The sequence below is a fragment of the Psammomys obesus genome, unplaced genomic scaffold (genome assembly GCF_907164565.1).
Source record: "Psammomys obesus unplaced genomic scaffold, mPsaObe1.curated_primary_1811, whole genome shotgun sequence".
In the NCBI taxonomy this organism is placed as follows: Eukaryota; Metazoa; Chordata; class Mammalia; order Rodentia; family Muridae; genus Psammomys; species Psammomys obesus.
The window spans coordinates 17668357-17691679 of NW_026588752.1; the positions used below are offsets into that span (position 1 = coordinate 17668357).

Here is a 23323-nt window from a genome sequence, read left to right on the forward strand (position 1 = left end):
GAGGAAGAGAACGAGATGCTTTAAATGTCATTCCTGGAGCTCTAGAACCAGACACATTTTATGTGTTTATGCAAACCCCAGTCTGCTTACTTGCACTAACAATCTGGAGTTGACAGGACAGGAGAATTAAATGAATACTCTGCGTGATATAGTTACGATTCTGGCTTGGGAAGTAAAACTGGGTGATTTGTGTGTTTCTTCATAATATTACTGTCTGTTTTATCTCCTGTTTATTCTTCTGAACTGCATGTTAAAGGTAAGCAAATCCTAATATTGTCAGTTGAATAGACTATTTCACCAACTCTCTTTTAGTATTCTTCTAGACAGCAGATCTACCTATTTTTATTCCTTTTTCTTTTCTCTGTGTATGTGGACACATGTGTGCAAGCATGTTCACCTGTGTGTTCAAATGTGAAGATCGGAGGTCAATATTGATGTCTTTATCACTCTTTGCCTCATTAGAATTGTTTTGTTTCCGTGTGTGTAGCCTTGGCTGTCCTGGACCCACTTTGGAGATTAGGCTGGCCTCGAACTCACAGAGATGCACCTGTCTCTGCCTCCCAGAGTGCTGGAATTATAGGCATGTGTCATTGGGCCCAGCTTCTTTTCATTTTTTTAGATTGCAGTGTAGTGATATAATCTCTCCCTCCCTTCTTTCCTTCCTCCTTCCTTTATTTCTTTTTTCCTTCCTTCCTTTCCTTGTTTATTTCCTTTTTTTTTTTTTTTCAAGACAGGGTTTCTGTGTGTTACCTTGACAGTCTTGGACTCACTTTGTAGACCAGGCTGGCCTCAGACTCACAGAGATTCTCCTGCCTCGGCCTTCCTGAGTGCTGGGATGACAGGAATGTGCCACCCACTATACTGGCTTTCTCCCTTCCTTTCATGTCTTCAAATCCTCCCATATATCCTTTCCTGCTTTTTTTTTTTTCAACTTCACGTTCCCCTTTTTTCATTAATTGCTATTGCATGCATATATATGTCGGTATTTACTAATGTATATTTCTAAATATAACTTGCTCAGTCTGTTTGTTACTTGTATGCATATTTTTAGGTCTGACCACTTGGTACTGAATTACCAAATACTGTGCTCTTCCCTGGAGAAGACTATTTCTCTCGCTGTCAACACTCCTTAGTTGCCTGCAGTTGTTTTTCTAGGGTTGAAGCTCCTTTAGCTTTCCTGGTTCTCTTTGGCATGCCTACTGGTGTTGATTCTTGTTTGGGTCATGCTTGGGCAGACATGTTGGTGAGACTTTATGGGTATAGTTTCTAACACTACTAGAACACAGTTTCACAGCAAACTCTCTGATCCTCTGTCTCTTAAGATCTTTCCACCCCCTAGCCGGGCGTGGTGGCACATATGTCTTTAAACCTAGCATTCTGGAGACAGAGGCATGATGATCTCTGAGTTCAAGGCCAGTCTGGACTACATGACAAGTTTTAGAACAGACAAGACCACTTAGAGTGACCCACTCTCAACTACCTCCCAATCCACCCCCCCAAAACAAACATAAACCAACCAACTATCCAACCAAACAAACAAAAAAAAAAAAATCTTTTCACTTCATCTTTCTCAGTGTTCCCTGATCCTTAGGTGTGGGAGTGTTGTGTAGATGTATCTATTGGGACTGCTTTTTGATTGGTTGTAGATTTCTCAGTCTGTTGCAAAAAGACAAGACTTAAGAAATCATGTTCTAGCAAGAACACAGTGACAAACAACAACAACAACAACAACAAAAAACCAAAAACCAACCAACCAACCAAACAAACAAACAAAAAAACAAAAAAACAAAACAGTGACTGCAGAGCAGGGTTGTCCAGAGTTGGAGTGGATGTGAGAAAGGACTAAATTACAATGGATCTGAAAAGGCATGTTTGATTTGGGCTCTGAGGCCTGTGAAGTGATAACACTGGTACTCAACATTGGGGTGGAAACATAGTCATCCTATCACTCTGGACCGTTAGAATCTCACATTTCATAAAGCACAGCCATGGAGTCCAGTGTTCTGAGCCTCAGAAAACTTTCCCAGAATATTTTGGTGTACATAAAAAATTTGAGAGAGATCCTTAAAAGGATGTGTCTCCTTCATTAAGTATAGAATAAAACAGGATGCAAATTGACATAGGATCTGAATGAAATCAAGTCAAAATACCAATCCCTATGGAATGACTTTGGGGAATAGATTTTTGCTAAACGTCATCGTGAATTAAGCAGACTACTTGCAGCGCTAGAGCTGGCCGACAGCAGGATGGGACAGAGCAAAGACTGAGACAATGCCTAGATGGACCCTGAATGGGAAGGTGGCACATGACTGAAGAGAACGTGAGGAAGCTGCTTGCTTTGGGCAATAGCTTTGTGGTTGTGATGGAAGAAGTTGGTACTTTGCTGTCAATTGACACTTGTATTGAATGTTGTTTTTCTTTTCCTTTATTTTTAATTACAAAACCATTTGGAAGGTTCTAAAGAACCACTAGATGGCAGCATAGTGCCATTTCCTGGGAAATTTGAATTTATAGAAAAAATAAGCTTAAGAGTTGGCTAGCTCATACCTTTCTGCCAAGGACATTGTTATGACATTTTTTTAAAAACAATTTTTGTTTCAAAAGAGTTTTCCATTAGTTGTGACAATCAAAGCTCAAAGTTTTTGTTCACTGAGAAGAAACCCGGAGCTTTAATGAAACACACAGGTTTGTAGATTCAAGCCAGAAAAAGGAATTGACCAAGGTGGCCTTTACATGAATTGTTTCTTTTGGTTCTTACAACGTCGTCCTGAGACAGGTGTTTTCACTTCTCACTCTGTGCTGGGAGTCGTGGAGATTCAGGCTTAGTGGTGAGTTCACAGTCACTCACCTGGTGGCAGGCCCGCATCTGGACCTCGGGTTTGCTTACCCCTCCGACAGACTGTGCACGCTACGTCCTCATATGCACTGCTTTTGGAACGTCTGCTAACGTCCTAAAAAGATTACAGCCGTATTTGAATCTAAGTCTTTAAAGACAGGAATCACACGTAAGGCTTCATAATGACTCTTCTCTACCTTTCAGCATAATAGATTCTGTTAGCTTTTTTTCTAGGTTTGGTAGTCCTGCCATTGATTGATATTGACTAGTATTGATTGGTAAGAGTGAGAATTGAAATTTCTTGCTGTAACTGAATACTGTCATTCGAACTCCTTTTCCCTACGGTGCACAGATTAATGATATGATTTTCTTACAGCACGCATCACTTTCTATTTTGTGCAAAAAATATTTTTTGCACTAAAACATTATTTTTGGCTTTTGAGGCAGGGTTTCTCTGTGTATCCTTAGCTGTCCTGGACTCACTTTGTAGACCAGGCTGGCCTCAAAGTCACAGAGATCCTCCTGCCTCTGCCTCCTCCAGTGCTGGGATTTCAGGGGGACCACCACTGCTCCCTTTATTGATTTTTACCTAGAGCATTTAGTTTATCATGGAAACAATATATCCTCTTCCTCCTGTTTTCACTTAACTGCAGGCATTTAATTGTATTGTATAATTATATAGATATACCTTTAGTAAGTGTAAGTCTGTAACTCAGCTGTAGGGAGCAGAAGTGTGTAGGCACTCTGAAAAGTTACATAGGTCTTAGGACTCTCATTGTTGTAATGAAACACAATGGCCAAATGCAAGTCGGGGAGGTAAGGGTTTATTCTGCTTACACTTCCACAGCACTATTTATTATTTAAGAAAGAATTCCTTGAAGGACAGGAATTCCTGGAGGGCAGGAACCTGGAAGCAGGAGCTGATACAAAGGCCACGGAGGGGTGCTGCTTATTGGCTTGCTTGTCATGGCTTGCTCAGCCTGCTTTCTTATAGAACCCAGGACCCCTAGCCCAGGATGGCACTACCCACAATGTGCTGGACGCTCCCCCAATGATTACTATTTGAGAAAATGCCTTACAACCAGCCTCAACTGAGGCTCCTTCCTCTCTGATGACCCTAGATTGTGTCAAGTTGACACAAAACCATCCAGTACATATGGGAACCTCTAGCATTCAAAAGGCTTTGTTTACTGGGCTGCCTATTTCTCAGAGAGGATAGACTTATGATTTCTGCAATGAGTTTGGTAAGATAATTTATGTTGGGTATGGATTGTGTCAGTCTAATAGGTAAATGAAACCACAGGGGATATGACATGGATTGTGGAAGTTAGTCTTAACATTTGGCACTTTTGGGCCAGCCTGGCCCAAAATTCAGGGACCTGCCTCCTTCTGCTAGATTAAAGGTGTCTTCTTGTTAGTGTAATGAGAATAATACCATATAAGAAACTATGTAAGGTGGTTTACACATTCCCTAAGTATTCTCTCAAGTAGAATTTTTGGAATCAAATAATACCATCATGACATCATCCTGACACAGCTTCCTGTTGGGAAAGAAATCCAGTTTGAATGACATATATTATAAAGACAATTTGATCTTGAGTATAGAAACAATTGAATGAAGTGATGAACCATGTGAAGAAAATACTTAATGAACAGGTCTACCTCATGGGATGAAAGCCGCATATACTGAGCACTAGTTAATTCCAGCTGCTGAGCCAGAGACTGCGCATCTGTTTTCTCAGTCACTCCTCACAACCACTGGGTATATTAAATATTTTATTCCCATTTTACCCGTGAGGAATGGAGTATCAGGAAATTGTCTATTAATCTCCATGTGATAAAACAGCCAGCAGGTGGTGGGGTAGCAACAGCAAGATCATGTGAGCTTAGACCAAGACAAAATTAATGCAAAGTCATCGCAGTGAGCAAAATAACAAATTTTATACAAAGACACGATTCCTAACAGTGCTGTGCAGAGCCCCAGTGACACAAAGAAATCTTCCTGATTCTCCCTAAATTTGTACCTGGACAGGGGCATGTGTTGCTCGTCCTGTGCCAGCCTCTGAAGGGCTCCAAAGTGCCTGCACAATACAGATTTTTTTTTCAACTTTCATCAATAAAAAGTTACTGTTTTTTTTTTTTTTCCATCCAGAGTATACCATCTCTAGCACAGTATTTGAGAAAGCTTTAATTTCTGTGGTCACAGTGTTTAATGAAATACAGTGTTGAGGGTTGGAAGGCAATTGCTCTGAGACACATGATTAATAGCCACTTATTGAACATCAAGTGGCTAGCTATGTGCTTGCACTCGAATGGAGCCCTGATTTTCAGCTGATTTTGTGACCTCAGAGTACTCTTTGTCGATTGAGATAAAAAAGTTATGAAAGAACTTTAACTTGTCATCAAAGCTATGGTTCTGAAATATTTTTTTTTTCCTCACTAGTATCCTCTGGTGAGGAAGACTGACATGTTATCATCATGATATTCTCTGTAGTGGTTAGTTTCAGTTGTGAATTTTATTTATTTATTTATTTATTTATTTATTTTGAGACAAGGTATTCCTATTTAGCCTTAGCCTTGTTTAGCCTGGAAGTTGTTATGTAGACCAGGCTGGCTCCAAACTCAGAGACCTGCCTCCTTCTGCTAGATTAAAAGTGTCTTCTTGTTAGTATAATGAGAGTAATAAAATATAAGAAACTATGTAAGGTGGCTTACACATTCCCTAAGTATGCAGTAGTTACTTAGCAGATGTGATTTTCTATTGCAAATGGTAGCGGTAATTTGGTCATTATGGCTGTGATCCTAGGCAAATGACTAAATTATTCACCTTATATGAAACTCACTTTATCTCAACTGACAGACAGAAAAAAAAAAAAGACAGAACCTGCGTTATGTGGCTCTGGAGGTAATTAATGGAGTAAAAATGGACATTATACCATTTGCCATAGAAAAGTTCAAAAAATGTTAGCTCTCTCTTTTAAATGTATCTGTTGAAAGGTACTTTGAAATCAGTAATGTTAGATCTTTTATCTGTGATAAATAAGGTTGTTCATAGTGTAGTACCCAATGCATGACTCTTTGTGTGTTTGACGAGATAATGTGTCAATGAATAAATATTCATATTATAGATGCCTATAAGTAGTTGAGGTAACATTTAAAAAAAAACTCATTCTGGTAGTATGTGTGAGAGAAAGAGAGAGAGAGAGAGCATGAGAGAGACAAAGTCCAAGACAAAGTTAATAGAGAAAGATTTACAAAGAGACAAAGACAGAGTGAGAGACAAATATTTGTATTGATATATGGCATGTGTGTATATATACATACAGATGTATATATAAATAAAGAGAGAGAGAGAGGAGAGAGAGAATTATACCATGGAAGAATCTCCAGAGTTCTAATGAGACATTTTGTGCATACCTTGTGTTATGGTTTTATCATGTCCCCTCCAGAATTCAGATGTTGAAACTTAATGGCCAGTGTAGTGGAAATAGGAGGTGGAGCCATCGAGAAATTGTTTGATTATCAGCGCTTCATGAAAGGCTAGTAGCAAGTTGGGCTCCTTTGCCTTTCTGCCTTCTACCATGTGATGAAGGTTCCATCTTGGGAGCAGAGAGCAGCCCTTACCAGATAGCCACACTTGACTGAGCCTTGGGCTGGAAATCTGGCTGACAGAAATGAAAAGAAAATAATATTATATTATTCCTAAATCACCCTGCTTCAGGTGATTGTTACTTTAGTGCCAAAGGAGTAAGGTACCAGTTTATAACTTTCAGGAAGGAATGGAGATCAGTTTCCCTGACAAATCACCCAGTATAAGTGGGCCTATTCAATTATTCAAATAGAAATTATAATAGAAGGGTCATTAGAGAGATCCATTTCTTCCATGACCCACAGCTTCTTGAATCTGTTCTCAGCCCAGCTTACCCCTTTACTTTACTTTCACATCTCTCTTTTTTTCAAAAGTTATAGAAAAAATTGCTGTCAGTCAATATTTAATTTGAAGATTAAAAAACCTGCATCTTTCTGAAGGTCCATCTTTTAAGATGATGAGGTGGATACAAGGGTATCTGAGGGCCTTGCTGCACAACTGGAAAGCTTTTATCTACGCTCACTATCAGATGAATTGTTTTGAGTAACTGACAGTAAGAAATAATTAAACTCAGGTTGTAGTGTTTGTTGCCATAATGCCTCATATAGAAAAAAGGATCCATCATCATCAAGAGTTTCCCCTTTACTAGAAAACAATCAGTTAAATGAAATTATTCAAAAGTAGAGCTTTGGGGCCAGATTGCATGGTTTTGCTTTTTAATTGAACTGTTTCTCAGAAATGAACCTTTATTAGCTTATTTTTCTGAGCTCCAATTCTCTCATCTACAGAATAAAGATAGTATTTGTCACATAGTGTTGCTGTAGGAATTAAATGAGGTGTGCTAAGTGCTTGGCACTGTGTTGGCATATTTTAAATGCTTAATAAATATTAATTTTCACTATTGTTATTCAACCGATTGATCATCAGATAGCTGCAGCCATTGATGAAGTCACTTCTGTAAGGGGAAAAGTTAGAGCATACATTCCCCCCCCCCCAAGGTTGCTATTTTGCAAACTTTAATATTAATGCACTCAGTTCATGAGATGAGTTTCAGAAAAATGGATAGCTGAAGAGGAAAATTACCTAATCACTAGTGTGCTTTAAAAAGTTTGATTCAAATTATACCAAATGCTAATATTAAATTGTTAGGGAATAAGAATATGGATACATCATTCCCAGTGTTATTTAATCTCAATTGCACTCAGCACAATTATAAAAGCTACAGTTGACTAGAAACCCAGTGTGTATGGGATACTATGTTTCCTATATGAACTATTTTTTTTTATATGAACTGCAACAATGTTTGCAAAGTGTTTTAGTAGATAAGTTTCCAAATGGTTGGACACACACACACACATACAGGCATATGTTGAGGGCAAAATATTTTAATGTAAGCACTTTTATTACCAAGTGAACATATATAATCATTTGGTTTAGGCAGAAGAATTGCTACTTCTGGACCATTTTGTATATAAAACGAACATGAACAGAAATACTTGACTATTTACTATCGGATAGATTAAAAGTCAGGGATATTAAAATATACCTCATTTTTCTTGTTATCTGAAAGGAATCAAGGGTCTGTTCTCTTATCTATCCCATGAATATTACTTACTTATCTATGAATAGTTTCAAGATAATCTACCATCAGTTTTTAAAGTAGCTCACAGGAGAATGTTATTTATTTTATTTTAGTTTGATTTTCAGCATAGCCTGCCAGGAGCTTTATGATACGCCATTCTATTGAAATTAGTCAGCCCCAAATCATGCTTTTGTGTGGATTGATTACATTAGGCTGATTTATTGTCAGGTGCTACTGACAGAAAGAGTTTGGCTTAAGACCTTTGCGAAGGCTCATGCTGAAGATGTGATCAGAGCAGCTACAGGCACATCTCAAAAGAAGAAACGCAAACGGCCAACATGCATTTTAAAAAAGCTCAAGATCCCTAATCACTCAGGAAACACAAATTAAAACTACTTTGACATACCACCTCATCTCAGTCAGAATGGCTATCATTAAGAAATCTGACAACAAATTTTAAGAGAAAATGTGGGGGAAAAGAAACCCTTATTCAATGCTGGTGGAAGTGCAAATTAGTTCAGCCATTATGGAAATCAGTATGGAGAGTCATCACAGACTAAAAATAGAACTACCATATGCCCTATCTATTTCACTCCCGGGCACATACCCAAGGGAGTCCATACACTACCACAGAGACACTAACACATGTTTATTATTGCTCTATAAACGGTAGCAAGCAAAAGGAAATAGCATAGATATCCATCCATCAATAGATGAATGAATAAAAAAATGTGTACCTATGCACAATGGAATATTACTGAACTGTGAAAAAAAATGAAATCATGAAATTTTTAGAAAATCTCAGTTCTGGACTCTGTTTCTTATTGCTGGCATTTTCTTGAAGGAAATAGAAAGTAAGAACAGATACAACACAATTAAAGATCATTTGTTGATCTATTACTTTCTACTAGTTTCATCAGTTACTCACTCAGATTCAAATAATTTAAATCTTTTCATCTTAATGGAGTATGTTACAAATATAAATATCTCAGCCCCAGTTTGCAGATGAAATACCTGAAGATTCCTTCAGGATCCCAACATTGTAAATCTAGTAAATAATAGAGTTGCATTATATGGCCTGGGTTTGTGTTCCATCTCTTATTTCTGTAGAGAGCTATTGCAGACAAACCGGTGGCAGCATGTGGAGCCCCATTCTCTTCTGCACATCCTTTTGGAAGAACCAACCTAAACTGAATCTTGTTCTAGACAAGGATGACGGCTAAGGAAGCTGTGACATTTCTTTTAGACTTTTAGTTTATTTTTAATTGTGTGGACCAGCGTGTTTCTGAATGTGGGTATGTGCTCGGGAATGCAGTGACCATAGAAGCCCAAAGAAGGTGTAAGGGCTTCTGGAGCTGCAGTTAGAGGTGGCCGTGAGCCACCCAATGGTGGTGTGCTGGGAACCAAACCCAGGTTCTCTGCAAGAACAGCAAGTGCTCTTAACCACTGATCCATCTCTCCAACCCCTTACTCAGCTCATTGTTTTTATATTTATTTATTTAAATTTTTTCACTTTGTATCCCAGCTGTAGCCTCCTCCCTTATCCTCTCCTAGTCCCATCCATACTCCCTCTTCTGTTCCCATGCCCCTCCCCTAGTCCACTGATATGGGAGGTCCTCCTCCCCTTCCATGTGACCTTAGCCTATCATGTCTCATCAAGTCTGGCTTAATTGTCTTCCTTTGTGGCCTGGTAAGGCTGTTCCCCCCTTAGGAGAAGGTGATCAAAGAGCCAGACACTAAGTTCATATCAGAGACAGCTCCTGCTCCCCTTGCTAGGGCACCAACTTGGACACTGAGCTGCCATGGACTACATCTGTGCAGGGGTTCTAGGTTATCTCCGTGCATAGTCCTTGGTTGGAGTATCAGTCTCAGAAAAGATCCTGGGCGCAGATTTTTTTGATTCTGTTGCTCTCCTTGCGGAGTTCCTGTCCCTTCAGATCTTTCTATCTCCCCCTTCTTTCATAATATTCTCTGCACTCTGCCCAAAGTTTGGCTATGAGTCTCAGCATCTGCATAGATACCCTGCTGGTTAGTCTTTCAGAGGCCCTCTGTGGTAGGCCCCTGTCCTGTTTTCCCTGATTTCTCCCTCTTCTGATGTCCATCCCATTTGCCTTTGTGAATGAGGATTGAGCATCTTCCCTAGGGTCCTCCTAATTGCTTAGGTGTACAGATTTTGGTATGTTTATCCTATATTATATTTCTAATATCCACTTATAAGTGAGTATATACCATGTGTGTCTTTCTGCTTCTGGGATACCTCACCCAGGATGATCTTTTATAGCTCCCATCATTTGCCTGCAAATTTCATGATTTCCTTGTTTTTAATTGCTGAGTAGTATTCCATTGTATAAATGTACCACAATTGCTGTACCCAGACACACTAAACCTGTTAGAAGAAAAAGTGGAGAAGAGCTTTGAACTCATTGGCACAGGAGACAACTTCCTGAACAGAACACCAACAGCACAGGCTCTAAGAGCAACAATCAATGAATGGGACCTAATGAAACTAAAAAGCTTCAGTAAAGCAAAGGACACTGTCATCAGAACAAAATGACAGCCTACAGACTGGGAAAGGATCTTCACCAACCCTGTATCTGACAGAGGGCTAATATCCAGAATATAAAAGAACCCAAGAAGTTAAACACCAAAAAAATCAAGCAATCTAATTTAAAAAAATGGGGTACAGAGCTAAACAGAATTCTCAATATAGGAATATCGAATGGCAGAGAAACACTTAAAGAAGTGCTCAATGTCCTTAGTCACCAGGGAAATGCAAATAAAAACGACCCTGAGATTTCACTTCACACCCATCAGAATGGATAAGATCAAAACCTCAAGAACAAAACATGCTGGAGAGGTTGTGGAGAAAGGGGAACCTTTCTCCATTGCTGGTAAGAATGTACAACCACTTTGGAAATCAATCTGGAGCTTTCTCAGAAAATTAGGAATAGTGCTACCTCAAGATCCAGCTATACCATTCCTAGGCATATATCCAAAATACACTCAAATATATAACAAGGACATTTACTCAACCATATTCAAAACAGCCAGAATCTGGAAACAACTCAGATGTCGCTCAGCTCATTTTTTACATAACATTTTTCCTTTTGTCTCTTGGCTGTGTGTGACTAAAAGATTGATGAAAAGTTAACAGTGCTGTAGTTAGCATATTAAACAGACTTTCATCCCTCCTGCCAATGTTGGAACAACTAATTATCAGCCCTGGTTGGGATCAAGAAAAGTTGACCTCTGATAGACCAACAGAACTCTTTAAAGAGGAAAGTAAGAACAAGGATCCCCTGTTCCTTCACTTTCTAGGCATCTGTTCTGATTGTCTTAGAATAGGACTAGTACTTGGAGTCTCCACTGATGCACATCCTCAGAAATAATGATTATAGCAAATCAGGGCTCATGAATAAGCAGCTTACTCCTGCTTTAAGACATTTAAGTTATCTAAATTAAAAATACCAAATTATGGATTACAAAGAAAGCAGTAGGGAGTTTTTTATTTCAACAATTGGAAAATATCACTGAAAGTTAAGTCTTCCTGCCAACATGAAACAAATAATCATTGAGCCAGGAATAGGATGCTTTTCTAAATGCTTATTTTAAATACCCCTCCCCACCAAGAAATGTATTTAAAGATAGACTGTGGAAGCTTTAATTCATGTGATTTTTTTGGTTGTGAATTTCAGTTTCAGGGATATCCATTTCAGGACTGAATCTAACACTAGCTCATTCACAGGTTGATCTCTACAATTAATATCTAACCTTAGAAATTCAAGGAAAAGGGGATTGGTTTTGTTGCCTTTTCCTTCCTGAGGCACCTTCCTTTTCTCCAGAGTCTTCCGGGACATTCTAAGTCTCATTATGTGAAAATCCTGCATCCTATTAAATCCTGATGCTATAGACCTTATACCCATGCTGGTAAAAATACCTCTTTTCTCTATTGCTTCATGGAAATGATGCATTTGATTCTGTCTTTATTCATTGTCTTTGGAGGCAATCTGGCTAGTAAGTGTAAGTGTATGTGTAATGTTTCATAATGTGTCAGGTTAGTGTTGTCTTTTTGTAAGTTTAAATCGGCTAACCTCATTTTCAAAGCCCTGAACAATGCCAGGCAACTACCCCATGGATAACATGGACTTAATCGTGTGGCACTGTAACTAGATATAAGAAGATATAACTAAAATGACACGTGTGTTTGAGATAAGAGTTAAAAGACAGCACAGAGTTCAGTGATGTAGAGGAGAGATGCAAAGGCATAGTGGGTGTTTTTTTCCATTTCATAGTAAGAATGGCTTATTCTGGTGCATCGCTTTTTTTTTTTTTTTTTTTTTCCTATGATCTCAGAGTCTTCTCTCATGGCGGCCAAAGCAGCTTCTGCCAATTAAAATATGGCATTTGGGACAAATCACTTATTTTTCTTAAAACAAAGGCAAGTATAATGAAATAACAAAAAGGACTTTGGATCATCTAGTTGGGTAGAGATGATCCTGGGCTGTTGGAGTTGGAGTTTGCAATTTATGTGAAGAGAGTTGCAAAATCAGAAGGAGAGGTCCAATTCCAAGTCCCAAGGGCCCACAGAAAGGCATGAGCAATCCTGAAGCAAAGCATGTCTGCTGGTTGGGTCGGGCAGTTTTGGAATGAGAAAGAATGTCTGCAGCCTCATTTCTGCTTAAGTCATATGTATCCGAAAGTCTCCTTTACATAAAACAGCTTGGCATTTGTCATCATAAATGGGTATGCTGGCACACTTGTCGTGTTCTCTGAGTGGGCCTCTGCAGCTGATGAAGAACCATGTTTTTCTAATAAAGAAGATAACAATGTTGAAAACAGAACCGTGTACTTATTTCTTGAGGGATAGTATACCCCAAACCCTGTTTTTGCTTTTATGTTTGCTTGCACTTCCAAATGAGATTACAATGATAACAATCAGAGATTCCCCAGGCTGTCTTGGGACTAGTTGTCAGCCACCTTCACTGAATTCTGCTTTCTATATATTGGTAGAAAAATATTTGCTATCTATTAGAGAAAAAAAATATTAAGTTTTATGCCCAAATGTACCACTGAGCAGGTATCTAGGACGCCCACTGTTCTACGAGTAAAGCAGCCTTTAAGAGAAACTGGTGGCCCCTGAAGTATTAGGAACATTCGATTTATCGTCCCATTTTCTGGGCTAGGTGGGATGCCGACACATTCACAGGAGAAAAGATAAGAAGCATTAGATAACCTCCTAGGCAGATGCAGCATCCTGAATGTTACCTGTCAAGTGGACTCTCACAGAATCTGCAATAGCTTTGCCTTTCCAACACTATCCTCACTCTTACTCCATCCTGAGTATAGCATGGGCCCATGTGGCATTGGAAGAGAGGATTATGACAGACATTAGAAAGTAGGGCCAGGCTATGGAATAGGTTAGAAGAGAAAAAACCCAGCCTTCCCCCCTCCCCCATTTTTTGGATCATTGAACACAGATAACTAGAGGAATTAAATCATCATGGCCAAAGGCGGTCTGAACTAATTTACTTTAGGTCATGTGTACTTCACAAAGAACAACCAGAGTGGACAGCTAAGATTCTTATCTGGATAATTCCTAAGTTACATCAGGAGTTAATCTAGTTTTACCAAATAAAACACAGATGAATTTTGGATCTGTGTTACAAAGGCAATTTTCTCACAGTGATTTTTATTTGGTCTGGAGAAAATAGATTAAACTCTTGTGAGAGAAAACACAGGAACAAAATATTCAAGTTGTTCTCATAGGTAACACTTCCTTCTTTCATTTTTGACAGTTTCTTGTCTAACATAGTAGATTTCTATGATTGCTGTAATGAAGCACCACAAATTTTAAAATGGATATTTTTTTGCATTGTATTCTGCATTGCATTGTATTCGTATTGTATTCTGGTGACTGGATATTCAAGTTCAAGATGTCAGCAAGCTTGACCCCTGTGGGGCACTGGGAAAAATTAGTTCTATGGCTCTCACTGCCTCCTGGTGGTCTGCTTGTAATCTTTGGCGTTCCTTCTCTGGGGAACAATCTCATTGCTCTTTCTTTCTTTCCTTCTAGTTTTTTTTTTTTAATTTTAATTTTTATTAATTTATTAATTAACTTTACATTCTTGTTGTAGCTCCATTCCTCCTCCCTTCTCAGTCCTATCCTCTTCCCCTCCTCCTTCCCCTTTCCTCAGAAAAAGGGAGCTCCCTTTCCCATCCATGCCAGCTCATCAAGCTGAATCAGGACTGAGCATGTCCTCTTCCCCTGTGGCCTTACAAGGAAGTCCAGACAGGGAAAAGTGATCAAAAAGCTGGCAAGTGAGTGTGTGTCCCATGCAGTCCCCACTTCCCTTACTAGAGGACCCACAAGAGGTCTAAGCTGTCCATCTGTTACATCTTTGTAGGGGGCCTAGATCCAGTTCATGCTTGGTCCTTGGTTGATGCTTCAGTCTCAGCAAGCCCCTCTGGGCCCTGGTGAGTTGCCTCTCTTGGTTTTTGTTTGGAGCTCCTGTCACCTCCAGGTCCTTTCCTCTTTCCTTCCACTTTTCCGCTAGACTCCCTACACATTGCCCAATGTTTGGCTGTGAGTCTCAGCATCTGTTTTGAGGCGCTCCTGGGTAGAGCCTCTCAGAGGACAACTCTGTCAGGCCCCTGTCTACAAGTTTGGCAGTGTATCCCTCATAGTGTCAAGGGTTGGCACTCTCTGATAGGGTAGGTCTTTGGTTGGGTCAGCCATTGGTTGGGCATTCCCTCAATTTGTGCTCTATCTATATCCCTGCACATCTAGTAGTTACTCATTGCTTTCTTTATCTTCACATAATATTTTCTTTCTGTATACCACTCATGCTAGAACCCATGCTAACGTGTTTATTTTAACTTGACTTCCTTCAAGAAGGCCCTATCTCCAGGTACGGTCGCCATCTGAGATCTATGTGTGTGTATGTGTACATGTATGGGTATGTTTATGATTTCAATGCTGGGTGTGTTGGTACAGGCCTGCAATTTAATTTCAGCATCTGGGAGGCAGTGTCAGTAGCATTGTCAGTTTAAGGTCATGCTTGGCCACCTAGCAAGTTTGAGGCCAGCTTAGGCTATATGAGATCTTGTTTTTAAACAAACAAATACAAACAATCCTTTCTGGCTCCATGGAGCTGCTGTTTCTAAAAAAAAAAAAAAAATAGGAAACAAAAACAAATAAACAAACACAAAGACAAAAGAGCAAGACTTCCACATTCGGATTTGGGGGGAGAAAACTAGGCACACTTGAATGAGTGACGTGGTTCTCTGATACACACATCGACTCTGTAAATGTAAGCCACAATCATGTAGTCAAAATGCCATTGCCTTGGAAAAGACCCTGGTTGAATAAGAATTTTCCATTCTAACTTAAAATTGATCAATATCTATCCAGCATTGCGTTGGAGCCGGGTACTAATCCGTTTCCCTATTTGGGGAGTGGAACCGGATGGACAGCTGGCTGCAGAGTTTGCACAGGGAGTACATAATCCTACTTATATAACCCATCATGTTTGCAAAATCTGCACTGCAGTTTTGGGAAGGAAAATGAGATGTTTGGAAATAAAATCTGCTGTGCAGGAGTGGAAATTTTATCCTGTTTCCACATGGTTCTTGTCTACATCTTTTATTTGCATCCTCGGGAGTCACATGTCCTTGCTTGAACATTCTGCCTTCGCTGCTCATGTGAGGCCTGCGGAGAAAGGGTGAGCTGTGTTGCTAGCGCTGATCCCTGACCATGAATCCAGTACCAGCGTTGTTTAACTCCTCTAGGGCTTGTGATTCCTTACATCAGCTTGTGCTTTGCTGAAGTGAGGTGAGGAAAGACGGCATAGTCATGCAGCTATTAAAAGTATCAATGCTCATTGCTCAAACTGTAGCTCTGCAAACAAGCTCACTCATTACATCCATGTAATGGAAACCTTTTATTCTCTCTCAATAAAACAGTATTTTTTTTTACTGCTCTTAGTTTAGAGCACTATTCTCTGCGGTTTGTAGGAGCTGTCATTTCTTCATGGCAGGTTCAGCTGGGGATGTTGGTTGTCAGAGTGTTGGGCCATCAGGAAATCACATGATCCTGCCAGCTTGTAACAATGACTGGACTGAACATATGCAAAAAAAGCAGGTTGCTTAATCGGAAACATGCCTTGGATTTTAAATAGACTAAGAATGGGCTTTGCGGAAGAAACCTCCACTTCTCCCTAAATGAGGATAATTTTCCTTCTGAAACCATGTCTCCCTGTTCAATGTCTTATGGCAGAAGCCTCTGACAGGGATGACAAAGGATTAGATAGCAAAGGTTATCTTGTTGCTTACACTGGTTTCTGCTGGCATTCTGTCAATAGCAACAGAAATATAGTCAACAACAGAAGAAAAAGTGTTTTTAATTAATGTGAATAATATAATTAACGTGAATAATAAAAGTTCAAGACATTGGAAGGCACCTGAAAGGCAAACTTTCCTCAGATAACAACAACTGGAATGCATTTTGAAACACAGTGTTCTCATATTCTTATTTAGAATTGAAGTTGTTTCTAATACAGTTTCTCTTCTTTCTTATTATTCTATTGTTGGAGAGGTTTCACTTCTCAGTGTGTTCTTGTGACCTCTTTGTGTCCTCTTTTGTTCTGGAGAATGAGGTTTATATGTTATCTGGCCTCTCAAAAGTCTGAGAGAAAAGTTTTAAATTTTATGTTGTTGTTAAGTGATTAATTAATTAATTAATTAATTAATTAATTAATTAATGCATGTGGGTTCATCCATGTGCATGTGTGAGTGTATGCCATGTACTTGTGAGTGCCTGTGGAGGCCAGAAGAGGGAGTCACATTCCTTTGGTGATGGAGTGACAGGTAATTGTGATTCAACACCCATATGAACGCTGGCAACAAAGCTCATGGCCTCTGAAAGAGCAGCAAGTTGGGTTAAGCACTAAGTGGTCTCCCCAGCCCCAAAGAGAAACTTTATTTTCTTTCTGACTGGGATACTTTTTACTGTTGTCCCTCACCAAGCTGTTATGGGTAATCTTCAAGCCAGTTTTAAAGCAGCCCTGTCTTTCCCCTAAGTCACAGTCACAATAATAACTGTCGCCTCGTGGGCTGTTACATGGCACTTAGGCACATTGCTCACTGCTAGCTTTAGACACAGGACGGTAATTAGTCCCAGGTGGGTCACATCAGGTGGCAGCACTGTAATCTTTCTTTGTGGGTTTGAGTGACCTGCCTAAGGTTAGATAACAGCGAATGCAAGGGACAGCAGAGCAAGACCGCTCAGCTTGCTTCTGAGAGGGGATTTTGTTGATAAAAATGAAGCAAAGTCTGTGAGATTCTCCTGTTGTGCTTTATTGTAAACGAATTGGTACATTTTCTTTTGCCCTAGCCTTTGGGATCTCATTTTGTTATTGGCCATGGAATCAATCCGTGACTTCAAGTTCTGCGTCCCTTCTGCCTTCATGCGACTATATCAACTCTTTTTTTTTTTTTCTTGCTTTTGTGCATCATTTTCTCAGGCTGGTTGGACAATTCTAATTGTGAGATTGAAGAGAGCTAGTTAACTCAGAAGATACTGACTTCGTCTCCATTCTTCGACAGAACAATGCCAAGCGTTTCTATTCTTCAGGAAGAAAGTTAGAAGAATTCTCTGTGTTCATTGTTGAAAGCAATTGATTCGGTCTGAGAAAGCAAGCTGACTGCTGAAGCTGGCTCATGCAGTGACTCAGCTTCAGCTTGGACTTAAGTAACTGGATTTCATTATCTTCACTTTCTTAGAAAACAGTTCAGGTTCTTACAGTTCATGGAGGTGGTTGCAACATTTGGAAGGTCTGCATAAAATTTTCAGATGATAGTGAGCATTTCAAAAAATTCCCAGTGTGACTTCTTTGCTATTCAGCCATCTGTTACTAAAAGAAATATATATATATATATTCAATTTTCCTCTCTTACTCAGTAGCCCTCTGTGTCTATGCAGCTTAAAACACAGTAACAGTGCCTACTAGCCTTTAACATTCTTCTAGCTATAAATCTTTTTGTTTCCAAATCTTAACAACCAAGTTTATTTTACGACATGAGGCTAATTGAAAATAATAGAAGATTCTATTGAGTTGGTGAGTAAAAAGACATTAAGTTATGCCAAGTTAGAAGGAAAATTGGGCCTATTTAATAGTCGGAAGGCTGTGTTTCTGTGTTGAATCACCATAGCTAATGTGAATAAGTCTCTGATTTTGACTCTGCACAAGTCAGCTGTGTGACCTGGATTTCAGGTTTTTCATGTCCAAAGTGAAAGGCTTGAGTTAGTTCCATTTCCTTCAACTTCAATTATCTGTGAACACTTCATTTTAAAAATCTTATCCCATCACTGGAGATATGATACAATAATAGGACATTATTTTGAAGCTATCAGTAAAGGCCTTGCTCACTACAGCATTTGTCATTTGTTGCTCCATTTTTGTGTCTTACACTCAGCTCCAGATGGAAAACCAGTCTTTCTCCCATGAGCCATGGATGAGCCAGTTGTTGACAACAAAAGCACAATGAACTACTTAGCACTAATGGGGTTGGCTAACAAAAGTCATTTTGACTTTATTCCCTTTCAAGTTCTTAGCCCAAAGCTCTCAACAAAATAAAATCCAGGTGTGCCAGCAGCAAGGGAATATGAGTAAGATACCTGGTTAGTTACTTGAAGGTACTTGGATCTATTGCTTGAAGCTGTCCATCATAGGATACCAAAAGGTTTACCTTTAAAGAGACTACATGTACTTCCGATGTATATCCTGTTTGCCCTTCTGAATGAGGTTTCAGCCTCTTCCCTAGGATTCTCCTTGTTTAACTTGTTTAGAACTATAGATTTTGGTATGTTTATCCTGTATTATATGGCTAATATCTACTTATAAGTGAGTATATGCCATGTGTATCATTCTGCTTCTGGGTTACCTCTCTCAGGATGATCTTATGGAAGAAGAGGGAAATAAAAAGACCTGGAGAGTCTCCAGGTCTCCAGGAACTCCACAAGGAGATTAACAGAGCAAAAAAAAAAAAAAAAACCCTGGGCCCAGGGGGGCCTGCTGAGACCGATATTCCAACCAAGAACCATGCTGGAGAGGACCTAGAATCCCTGCTCAGGGGAAGCCATAGGCTTCTCAGTGTCCAAGTGGGTTCCCTAGAAAGCGGGAAGAGGGACTGTCTCTGACATGAACTCAGTGGCTGGCTCTTTGATCACCTTCCCCTGGGGAGTGCAGCCTTGCTAGGCCACAGAGGAAGATGATGCAGCCAGCCCTGATGAGACCTGATAGGCTAGGGTCAGATAGAAGGGGAGGACCTTAGTGGACTAGGGAAGGAGCATAGGAGGGTCGGACTGGGAGGAGATGAAAGAGGGGCTACAGCTGGGATACAAAGTGAAAAAAACTGTAATAAATAAAAAATAAATTACTTAGACAAAACAAAAACAGGTAAACAGCTATCTACCTGGTTTTGATTTGTGGAGAGTTGTTTCTTTTCAGTTTGTAAGATAATAAGTAGCTTAATTTCCCACTACACACAGTGAACCAATCAGGCAAACAAACTAAAATAAAGACAACAAAACAACTGAAGGTGAGTAAGCTTTACCACAAGGATTTCAATGAATACTAGTCACCTTAAAACAATAAATAAGCTCTCCCAAACACATACACACAGAGACACATGTACAGACATAGACATGGATACACATACACACATTTACAGACACCACCACCACTACAACCAAAAACCTCTGTCTATCTATTTATCTGTCTATCTATCTATCTATCTATCTATCTATCTATCTATCTATCTATCTATATCTATCATCTATCCTCAATCTCCTTTTTATTTTAACTTAGGTAAGTGTATAAGAAAATGTCTAGGAGAGCCCACAGCCTAGGGACCAGAAATGAAGGGAAAGAAATCCAGACATTAGGGAGGTCTTAGATAAACAGGTGAGAATTGAAGGGCTATCCAGAGCTGCTCAGCAAAGAGGGACATCTCATGTTAAAACAGCACAAGCTCACTTAAACACCACTGGACTGGAAGGGCAGGCCACAGCCCTAGGCCTTTCCCTGCCTTCCTGGTCTCTAAGCACGTGTTCACTATAGTCCTGCCTTAGGAAATGTAGTTGCTGAGGGATGTGCAGTGTACTGGGTGAAGTTCAGAGAAGAGATGCACAGAGGAGTTCTGAGCTGAGGAGCTGGAATTTTGGCTCAGTTTGTGCTGTGAAGAATGCTTCTACCTCTGCCCTATTTCCTTTTGGTTGTTGCTAGACGCCGAGGAGGAAATTGCATTATTATTCTTTCTGTATCAGAGAGTGAAGCTAGAGTCTTCCATACTCTAAGAAAGCAGTTCATCACTGAGCTTGCTTCATGCCCTGTTGGGGATGGCAAGGTGATTCTTACTTACTTGCTCCTTATTCTATGCCCATTATTCTTACAAACTTTCAAATCAGTAGGACAATGGCTTACCTATATTTAGCTTTGGTAGTTTTCTTTGTAACAATTTTTTTCAAGTAACTGAATTCTTTTTTTCTGTTCCAATTTTACATTTAAAAAATGAGAAGGCAAGGAAGGGACTGAGAACCTTGCCCTTATATGGTGACGTGTGCTCAAGTCTTGTGGGTAGAGGGCATGGTTCTCAATTTTAGACCTACCACTTGTTGTTAGGTGACCAGCTCTAATTTCCTTAAATCTGTTTCTTCCCATGGACAACAACAATAATCAGAATAGAATGACCTTGTTGCTAATAGTCAGACCTCATACCATTGTTGGAGAATAGGAAGAAAAGATGTCTGTGGTGATATGTTTGAAGAAAGCACAACGTTTTGTGGGGCCCTGAGGTGTTTATCCCGTCCTTCTCTAAAACCAAACAAGAGCAACTGCATGTTCAATGCATCTGTTTGCCTCATGTTTGCTGATGAAACTGAGCCCATGAAAAATGGATTGCAGCCATCTGCTGTGTTTACCAAAATAATAAATAAAACAAATGATTAAATAAGAAATAAAAGTAAATATAAGGAAATGCGTATTGTTGACAGCTTGGAAGTATCTCTTAAAGATACAAAGGCCCAGCAGGTGGCAGAGACAGAGAGAAGCCATGTCTGCATTCAGCATTCAGACCCATGAACATCTGAATGGTTAGTATCCTAGCATTCCCTAAAACAACAACAGTCTGAGAGGACCACCAGTCTGGCATCAGGGGGCTCTGACAGGGAGCTAGCCTGAGACAACCTACCAGTCCAATGCCACACAGGACCTAAATGTTCCCAACACCAGGGGCAAGCTAGAGCCTAAAAGAATCTTACCTGGGACTGTGGACTCCAGGCAGGAGTGAGCTTGAGACAGACGACCCTTGCAAGGGGCCACTTGGGTGGACTGGGGAAGGACCGAGCCCCAAACAGCCACCAGACAAGCACCAGGAAGCCCAGACAAGGAGATAGCCTGAGAGGACCACCAGTCTAGTGCAGTGCCTGTCTGGGGAAGCAGAACATTTCCAAGATGACCCCTACCCACCTCCATAATGCAGGAGCGGGGCATAGCAATCTCTAGATGACCCCAGAGACTCAGATGCCCTGGTTGCCACTAAAAGGAGCAAGAAAGTGGTGGAGAAATGGAAGAGAAAGAGAAACAGAAGGATGTGAGCACAATGAGGAGAGGCAGAGCATGAGGGTCGAAGGTAGCGATGTGAGTAGCTGAGATGCCACCCGGGACCACGGTGAGGTCCTTGCTTGTGCTGCCGCTAGGAGCCATGTCTGGGTCTGTGGCCCTGTAGCAGCAGGGATCTGTGACCACCAAAGACCAGGCAAAGGTCACTGGTCTAGGCTGTCACCCGGGGACATGTTGATGTCTGCGGGTTGTACGGAACCGGCCTCACCCCTCACCTGGGCATATTGGAAGACTTGCGGGCAAGAGCATAGGAGAGCTGACCCCATCCCTTGCCAAGTGCAGCACTCGGGAGAGCAGGCCCTGCCCATTGCGGGAATTTTGGGTGAGCCTGCCCTGAGGACAGAAGCCTGGGAGAGCTGGCCTTACTACTCCTTTCCCTGGCAGTGGATGAGGGAGAGATGCCCTCCTTTCACTTTGCCTCTCACCATCTGTAGCAGGCAGGAATCCTGGCTCTAAGGTCATGAGGACTGGGAATCTAGCCCTGCACCTTGCCCGGGCAGCATAGTGGAGCTGGCCCTAGATATGGGAGGTGTAGGTGAGCAGGCCCGAGAGCGTGAGTGCAGGAGAGTGGACGCTATCTCTCGTCTGCCGGGTAGCGGCCTGAGTGAGGAAGAGACACCTTCCTCCCTTCTTGTGTCCCTCGCCATCTATGGCAGGCAGGAGCTGATCCCCGGAGTCATGAGAGTGTGAGAACTGGCCACGTCTCTCAACGGCTACATCATTTGGGAGAATGGGTCCTCCACCTTGCATGGGCAGCAGGGTAGAGCCAGCCTTGGTTGTGGGGGTTTCTGGTGAACTAGCCTAGAGGATGTTAAGGTGGGCTGACCAACTGAGGTGCCTCTCAGGCCCAGATCCAGGGCTTCGAATTAGCCCAACCCAACATCTACCCCATTGATCAACTGCTGGACTCCATGAAGGGGCCTGTCCTACAGATCCAAAATTACAGGATCTCCATGACACAGGACAGCAACAGGATATCAGAAAGGAGTCCCAGAGTGGTTCCAGTATTGATCAGAGTAGTAGAAGCCAGAGGCCTTGTACCTGACCTAAGGGCCATTGCAATGAACATTTGCAAGCAATGAAATGAGGACAAAAGACTATACTGTAAACCAAACATTACAGCTTCCACACTGAGATTTCTTTTTTTCTCTGTTCTAGGGTGGGGGAGGTTGCAAGGGTGGAGAATGGGTACAAGAGGAGGGAGAGATGAGTGGGATTTAGGGTGAAGTGAAATTCACAAAGAGACAATAAAAGGTAAAAAAGCAAGCGAGCAAGCAAGCAAGTAAGCTCCAAGGGCCATTCTCAGGAATGTAATCATGAAAGAAATAAACTATCAGTCCCCAGGACCGCCTGGGAAGACAGAATCCTCACTATGATATCAGCCATGTCTCATACAGACTAGATCCCTCACACAGGTGTTACCTCTCTGATTTTGAGCATTACACAGCTCCCTAATTATTTTGTTTTAGCTGTCTGGACAAAGGACCAATTTTGAAAGTCACGGTATTGAGCTGTAGTATTAGTTCTCCAAAAGTTTTATTCTCGTTACTATTGATTAGTTATAGGTTGTGATGATAATGGGTGCTTGAGTTAATTTTCTGGATTGTAAAGGCCATGTTGGTTGGAAGCGTCAGGGC

At 40.7% G+C, this 23323-nt stretch overlaps 1 pseudogene; it reads left to right on the plus strand.

The window, feature by feature from the left end:
• Window positions 1-21064: 21064 nt before the first annotated feature.
• On the plus strand, window positions 21065-21174 carry LOC129674741 (small nucleolar RNA SNORA17; annotated as a pseudogene).
• Window positions 21175-23323: the final 2149 nt, after the last annotated feature.